Here is a 6,914-nt window from a genome sequence, read left to right as displayed (position 1 = left end):
TAATTGTTATTTATAGAACGAATGCAAGCCCGTGACGAAATACAATTTGCTTAGATATTCTCATTTCCCCCATTTCCATGTTTTTTCCCGTCAACAATTTTCCAGAAAATAATAAAAGCCTAAAAACTATTGCATATGCAATTGATTTTTAACATTTTACTGAAAAACTCAAATGGTACATTAGAAAGTACGAAATGAAATGCATAAAACTTAACATCGCAAATCACTTCACTATACAAGTATAAAAGTACAAAATTACTCAGACAAATAACAAAAACGCAGCATAACAAAACTGACAAGGTTATCGAAATGCATTCGTCACGAGTCTGTGAGTGAAATCTGGAAATATTCCATTCATATAACCTTAACATTATTATCTGCATTCTTACCTGTTTTGACTAACACATACACTGAAGTGACAAGAGTCATGGGATAGCAGTATGCAAATATACAGATGGCAGCAGTATCGCGTAGAAAATGTATAAATGCGAAGTGCTTTGGCAGGCTTTCATTTGTGTTCAAGTTATTCCTGTGAAGAGGCTTTGACGTGATTATGGCCGTACGACGGGAATTAACAGACTTTGAACGCGGAATGGTAGTTGGAGCTAGACGCATGGGTAATTCCATTTCGGATATCGTTAGGGAATTCAGCATTCCTAGATCCACAGTGTCAAGAGTGTGCCGAGAGTATTTGATTTCAGGCATAACATCCCACCATGGACAGCGCAGTGGCCGACAACCTGCACTTAACGACCGAGACCAGCGACGTCTGCGTAGAGTTGTCAGTGTTCACAGACAAGCAACACTGCGTCAAATAACTGCAGAAATCAATGTGGGACGTACGAGGGACGTGTCCGATAGGACAGTGCGGCGAAATTTGTCTTCCTTGGGCTATGCCAGCAGAAGGAAGGCCAGCAGAAGGGAATGCTGGCATTCCTTGGGAATGCCAGCAGACTCGAGTGCCTTTACTGACAGCACGACATAGCCTGCAGCGACTCTCGTGGGCTCGTGAGCATATCGGTTGGTCCCTAAACGTATGGAAAACCGTGGCTTGGTCAGATGAGTCACGATTTCAGTTGGTAAGAGCTGATGGTAGGGTTCGAGCGTGGCGCAGACCCCAAGAAGCCATGGACCCAAGTTGTCAACAAGGCACTGTTCAAGCTGGTAGTGGTTCCATAATGGTCTGGGCTGTTTTTACATGGCATGGACTCGGTCCTCTGGTGCAACTGAACCGATCATTGACTGGAGATGGATACCTTCAGCTACTTGGAGATCACTTACAGCCATTCATGGAATTCACGTACTCAAACAACGATGGGATTTTTATGGATGACAATGCGCCATGTCACCAGGCCACAATTGTTCGCGATTGGTTAGAAGAACATTCTGGACAATTCCAGCGAATGATCTGGCCACCTAGATCGCCCGACATGAATCCCATCGAACATTTATGGGACATCGTCGAGAGGTCAGTTCGTGCCCAAAACCCTGCACCGTCAACACTTTCTTAATTTGTAGGGTTTATATTTATTTTAACTAACATTTATTTTAAGTTTAAACTATCTTTCCTGTCAAGCCTTACTTTCCCCTGGAACTGCCAATGCCAGAATATGTAAATTTGAGTAGAACGCGCAAGCATTCAAATTATCAGCGGAAGTAGTATGATTTAAATAGAAGGAAACGAGTTCGGTGAGAGAATTCTTCTTACTTCGCGAGCGCGGAGGTAGAAATCGAGAATTAAAGAACCCCGCGTTGCGGCCTATGTGCTTGGCGGGAAGTAGTTGCAATTGTTCCAGTGAGCTTCAAGTCTGCTGAATTAGCTGCGGTATTTGTAAAACGCGGTGAGTTAGTTATTTTAGAGAGCCTCGTAGTTAGAATCTTGTCTTTATTTTCTTTTCAGGTTATTATTTTATTTTGACTGCCTAGTTGGCAAAGTTTGTAAGCGTCAAGAGGACGCAATTGTAAATTAGTACGTTGAATAAAAAGGGACTTAAACCCTTTATAAGACTCTGTGGTTTATACAAGCTTTCACAGTCACATCTAGGTTGCGTGCTAGTTAGAGGCGCGCAACGTTATATTGGCGCCCGAACACTTATCGAACTGAAATGGCCGAAAATTGGATGGAAGCCGCTGGACAACACCAAGAAATGACAACGCAGTTAGAAGGATTTGGATACCTGGTCCAGACTTTGAGAGCATCAATCAAGCCAAACGTCTATTTCGACGGAAAAAATTCGGTGGCGGTATTTCTCGAAGGTATAGAAAACCACTTTCAGCTCTATCCTGTGCCTGAAAGACAAAAAGTCGCCATCGCCACATCAGCACTAAGAGGACAGGCCGCGCTATGGTGGAAAAATATAGGAAAATTTCTACTAGGTGAATTTGGAAGCCCGACGTATACATTTGAAAATTTCAAAAAATCGTTAGTAAAGGCCTTCCCCATAGTGAAAGATCGCGCACGGCTGGAAGCCGAGCTATATAGTTTCTATCAACGGGATACAGCACAATTGACGGACTTTATTTTACGAAAAATCAAACTAACGGATATGTTGTATGGGAAAAAACCCGATGCGGAGATAATTGAAATAATATTACCAAGATTGTTACCCGCTGTCCAAGACTACTTTGAAATTAGAAACCCAACCACATTGCAGGAACGTTTCGAATTGGCGGTGAAATTTTAAAATCGCAGAATAGCGGAAAGAGCGAGAGGGGAAACATATTCTCAAAGTACCAGAAGGAAGGAGGAAACAAGAAATGGAAATCGCTCATATGGGGGAAAGAACTATCAAGCTAACGCATCGAAACTTGAAGGGCAAGGCCCAAAAAAAAATTTGAAAATAAGCATCCGCGTACCCAGAAGACACAGATTGAAAGGAAAGCTTTAAACGACTAGAGGGGCCTGTGAAAGGGAGGGTCCAGACCCCGGAAGTTTTAGAAAAACCCTCAAATAGACATCTAAATACAGTCATCGTAAAAAACTCACAGCTACCAATTATACAAGTCCTGGTTGGCGATGTACCAGTAGAAGCCCTCATCGATACAGGGGCAGAAGGCAATTTCATGAGTGAAAAGTTCTTCAAAAAGAATTTTTATAGGATACGACTCTTTAAAACCAGAAATACGGAAATTATAGCGGTGCAAGGAAAAACATGTCACTGCATCGGGAAAGTAGCATTAAACGTACAGGTAAAAGAGGAAAATCTCAAAGTATTAATTTTTGTGGTGAAACACCTCCAACACTCTCTTATTTTAGGTATGGACTTTTTAAGGGCCGCGAGAGCCAAATTAAATTTTCAAGATAGTTCCGTGGTGCTGGAGATGGACCAGAGGGTGGTGGAACCTGCGGAGACACCTGAATTGGACCTTAGCCATTTGAATGACCAGGAAAGTAAAGCAATACAGCAAGTGGTGAGTAATTTTTCTCATTTGTTTTCAGAAAAACCGGGAAACTGTCAGATCGTGACTCACAAGATTCAATTAAATGCCGAAAAACCTTGTAGGACTAAACCTTACCGCTATGACAAACAAAAAGACGTAATCATCGAAGAACATATTCAGGAGATGTTAAAGAATAAAATAATAACGCCCATAAATAGTGAATATGCGAGTCCAGTCGTACTATGTAGGAAAAAGAACGAGTTTCCTCCTTCGGATAAAAGGGCTTGGAGGTTTGCTATCGATTATAGAAAACTAAATAGCATAACTAAATTCCCAGTTTACCCTTTGCCGGTTATAGACGAGATCATTAGACAGATCAAATCGACGAGATATATGTCTACTTTGGACTTAAAGTCTGGCTACTATCAAATAGCTATGAGACCCGAAGATATACATAAAACCGCGTTTATAACAAAATCGGACACTTATGCATTTTTACGCATGCCTTTTGGGTTGTGTGGGGCCCCATCAACATTCCAGAGAGCTATGGACATTGTTCTAAAGCCTGTCCTAGGAAAATCAACTTTAATTTATCTAGATGATATAATTATAACGAGTAGTACGTTGGAACAACACGTCAATGACCTCGAACAAGTTTTTAAATTATTAAAAGAGGCCGGTCTTACAATTAACGCCTCAAAATGCAAGTTCGCAACTAAAGAACTTAAATATCTCGGTTATAAAATTTCGCAAAAGGGTATAGAAACGCAAGATTCAAAAATAAAAGCTATTAAGAATTTCCCATCGCCCAACACCGCCAAGAAACTTTCGTCTTTCCATGGACTATGTTCTTACTATCGATCTTTCATAAAAGATTTCGCTAATATTGTTGAACCACTCTTAGTAATCAAAAGAAAAAAGAGTAAATTTACGTGGACAGCGGAAGCTAACACGGCTTTTGAAAGATTAAAAGAAGCGCTTATTAATGCCCCTGTTTTAAAATTCCCTGAGGGGGATGAAAACCTGGAAATTGCGGCAGATGCATCAGACTATGCGGTGGGTGCGGTTCTTATGCAAAATAACCATCCGCTGGCATTTTTTAGTAAAACATTGAATCAAACACAAAGGAATTATACAGCTACAGAAAGAGAAACATTAGCCGTATTAATGGCTGTACACAAATTTCGAGTTTATTTCGGCAAATCGCCAGTAACAGTCTTTTCGGATCATGCGGCGGTTGGTAGACTTTACTCGGGAAAAAACCTAACGCCCAGGTTAATAAGATGGGCTTTAAAACTCCAAGAATATAATATCACAATAAAATATAAACCGGGTAAGGAAAACAATGTAGCTGACGCACTTTCTCGTATAAAACTGGACGATGAAGGTAATGAACTTAAATGTGCTGTGTTGACTTCAAAAATTTTAGATTCTAGAGATACGGTTATTACTGAACTGAAAGCTGATCCTGAATTTGGAAATATCTATGCTTATTTGAAAGACCCCGAAAGCTTTGAGCACACAGATATCGATGCGATAAGAAATAGAGCAAAACACTATGAAATAATAGATAATTTATTATTCTATACGAAAACAACGAACGAAAATCTTGAGTATAAGCCAGTCATCCCAGCCTCGCTTCGATTAAGCATTTTGAAGCAGTTGCACGAAAAAAAAACAGCGGGCCACCTCGGGGTCAGAAAGACTTTAAAAAGGGTACGCGAGGCGGTATATTTCCCGCAATTATACAAAATAGTAACGGCGTATGTCAGGTCCTGCAATCAATGTCAGTTAATAAATGATATTAATTACAGCCCGGCCGCGTACTTAAATAGCATTCGCGCTACATTTCGAATGAAATTTTAGGCATAGATCTCCTTGGTCTCTTCCCCCAGAGCGAGTTAAATAAAAATCGTTTTCTTTTAGTAATAGTAGATCATTTTTCAAAATGGATAGAAATTGTTCCACTTAAACGCGCGTCAGCTAAAACAGTCGCAGATGCATTCTTACACAGATACATTTTAAAATACGGTGCACCGATAAAAGTCATTAGCGATAACGGAAAACAATTCATTAGTCAAATATTTGAAAACATATGCAATGGACTTGATATACGCCATATCAAAATGGTTCCGTATAGACCACAGGCTAACATAGCAGAAAGAGTTAATAAAAACATTGTAAAAATAATTCGCAGTTACGTTAGCACACATCACAAGCGCTGGGATGGCTACATAAATGAATTAGCTTATGCTTTAAGAACGGCACATCATGATACTACGGGAAAAACTCCAGCAGAATTATTTTTAGGCAGAAAGTTAATTACGCCTTTAGATAAATTATTCTTTGTGCAACAAAGAGAGCAGGAATTTAGACAAAAGGACGGGCAAAAACTAATTGATCAGGCGCTTAAAACTTCGGATACGGCAAGAAATAGACAAAAGTTATATTACGATAGAAAACGCCGTGAAGCAGATTTTAAAGTTGGGGATAAAGTATTGAAACGGAAATTTTCTTTATCAAGTGCCCCAGACAATTTTATGGCAAAGCTAGCTCCAAAGTTTGAAGGCCCCTATGTAATTCAGGAAATCAAAGGAGTAGTCTTATATCTTAAAAACGAGAGAGGGGAAATCTGTAAAGCAAGTCCCGACCAGGTGAAAAAATACTATAATCCAAATGATTTTGAAATCCTTAAAAGTTTCTTGCAGGACTCAAGTCTAAACGAAATAGAAGGGCCAGAGACTGCAACAACTATTCCACCACCCAAGAAACGGAGAACTGAAGAGAGACCTAGCACTTCTACAACCCGGACGTCGGTATCAAAAAGAAAAAATGAGTTTCAAACTCCGGCGTTTAAGAAAAACAAAAATACAGATGAACCGGGTAAAGAAACCGTGGTAAAGACGAAAACACCACCTACAAAAGATGGCAGGAGAAATTACACATCAAGGAGAACGCGCACACGGCCACAGAGTCAGGTGCCAGCAAGGCCGCCGTTCCGGAAACTGAAACGCCAACAGGAGGCACAGAAGTACGAGGAACAGAAGAAATTCAAGGACTCCAGACCGGAGGACGTCAAGACCAGCCGTCCCAGGCAGAAACGCAAAGGACAACAACAAGACGATTACTCCGTCAAGAGGCCAGCATGTAGAGGACGCAAAAGAAAGATCAACGGGGACGACACGCGGAGATCAACAAGGAGAAGATTGACATCCATGACACCTCTAACTTGGGATCAATTTTGTCAAAAACGGATGACGGAGTTTCAAGCATCGAAAACTCAAAGATAAGTTAAAACCTTCTATAATTTTTTTTTCTCTTTTGTTCCGAAATGTTATGCATAAGTACGAAGTTCTATGTTTTGACGAAAGTCAATATGTCTCGGTTGAGACTTAGTTTTGTTTTACTTTATTTAGCTAAGGCAAAAGTATTATTTTCTTTAAGTGTAAAAGCTAAAAACAAGCATTTTCTGTTGGTCGAAAGACTAATTCTGTTATGTTAAAGCCAAAATTTGGCCGGAGATAAAAATAACT

Source organism: Stegodyphus dumicola, chromosome 1 (genome assembly GCF_044657685.1).
Source record: "Stegodyphus dumicola isolate Sdum_Otavi_A_Nest chromosome 1, ASM4465768v1".
NCBI lineage: Eukaryota > Metazoa > Arthropoda > Arachnida > Araneae > Eresidae > Stegodyphus > Stegodyphus dumicola.
This window is presented reverse-complemented; position numbering follows the sequence as displayed.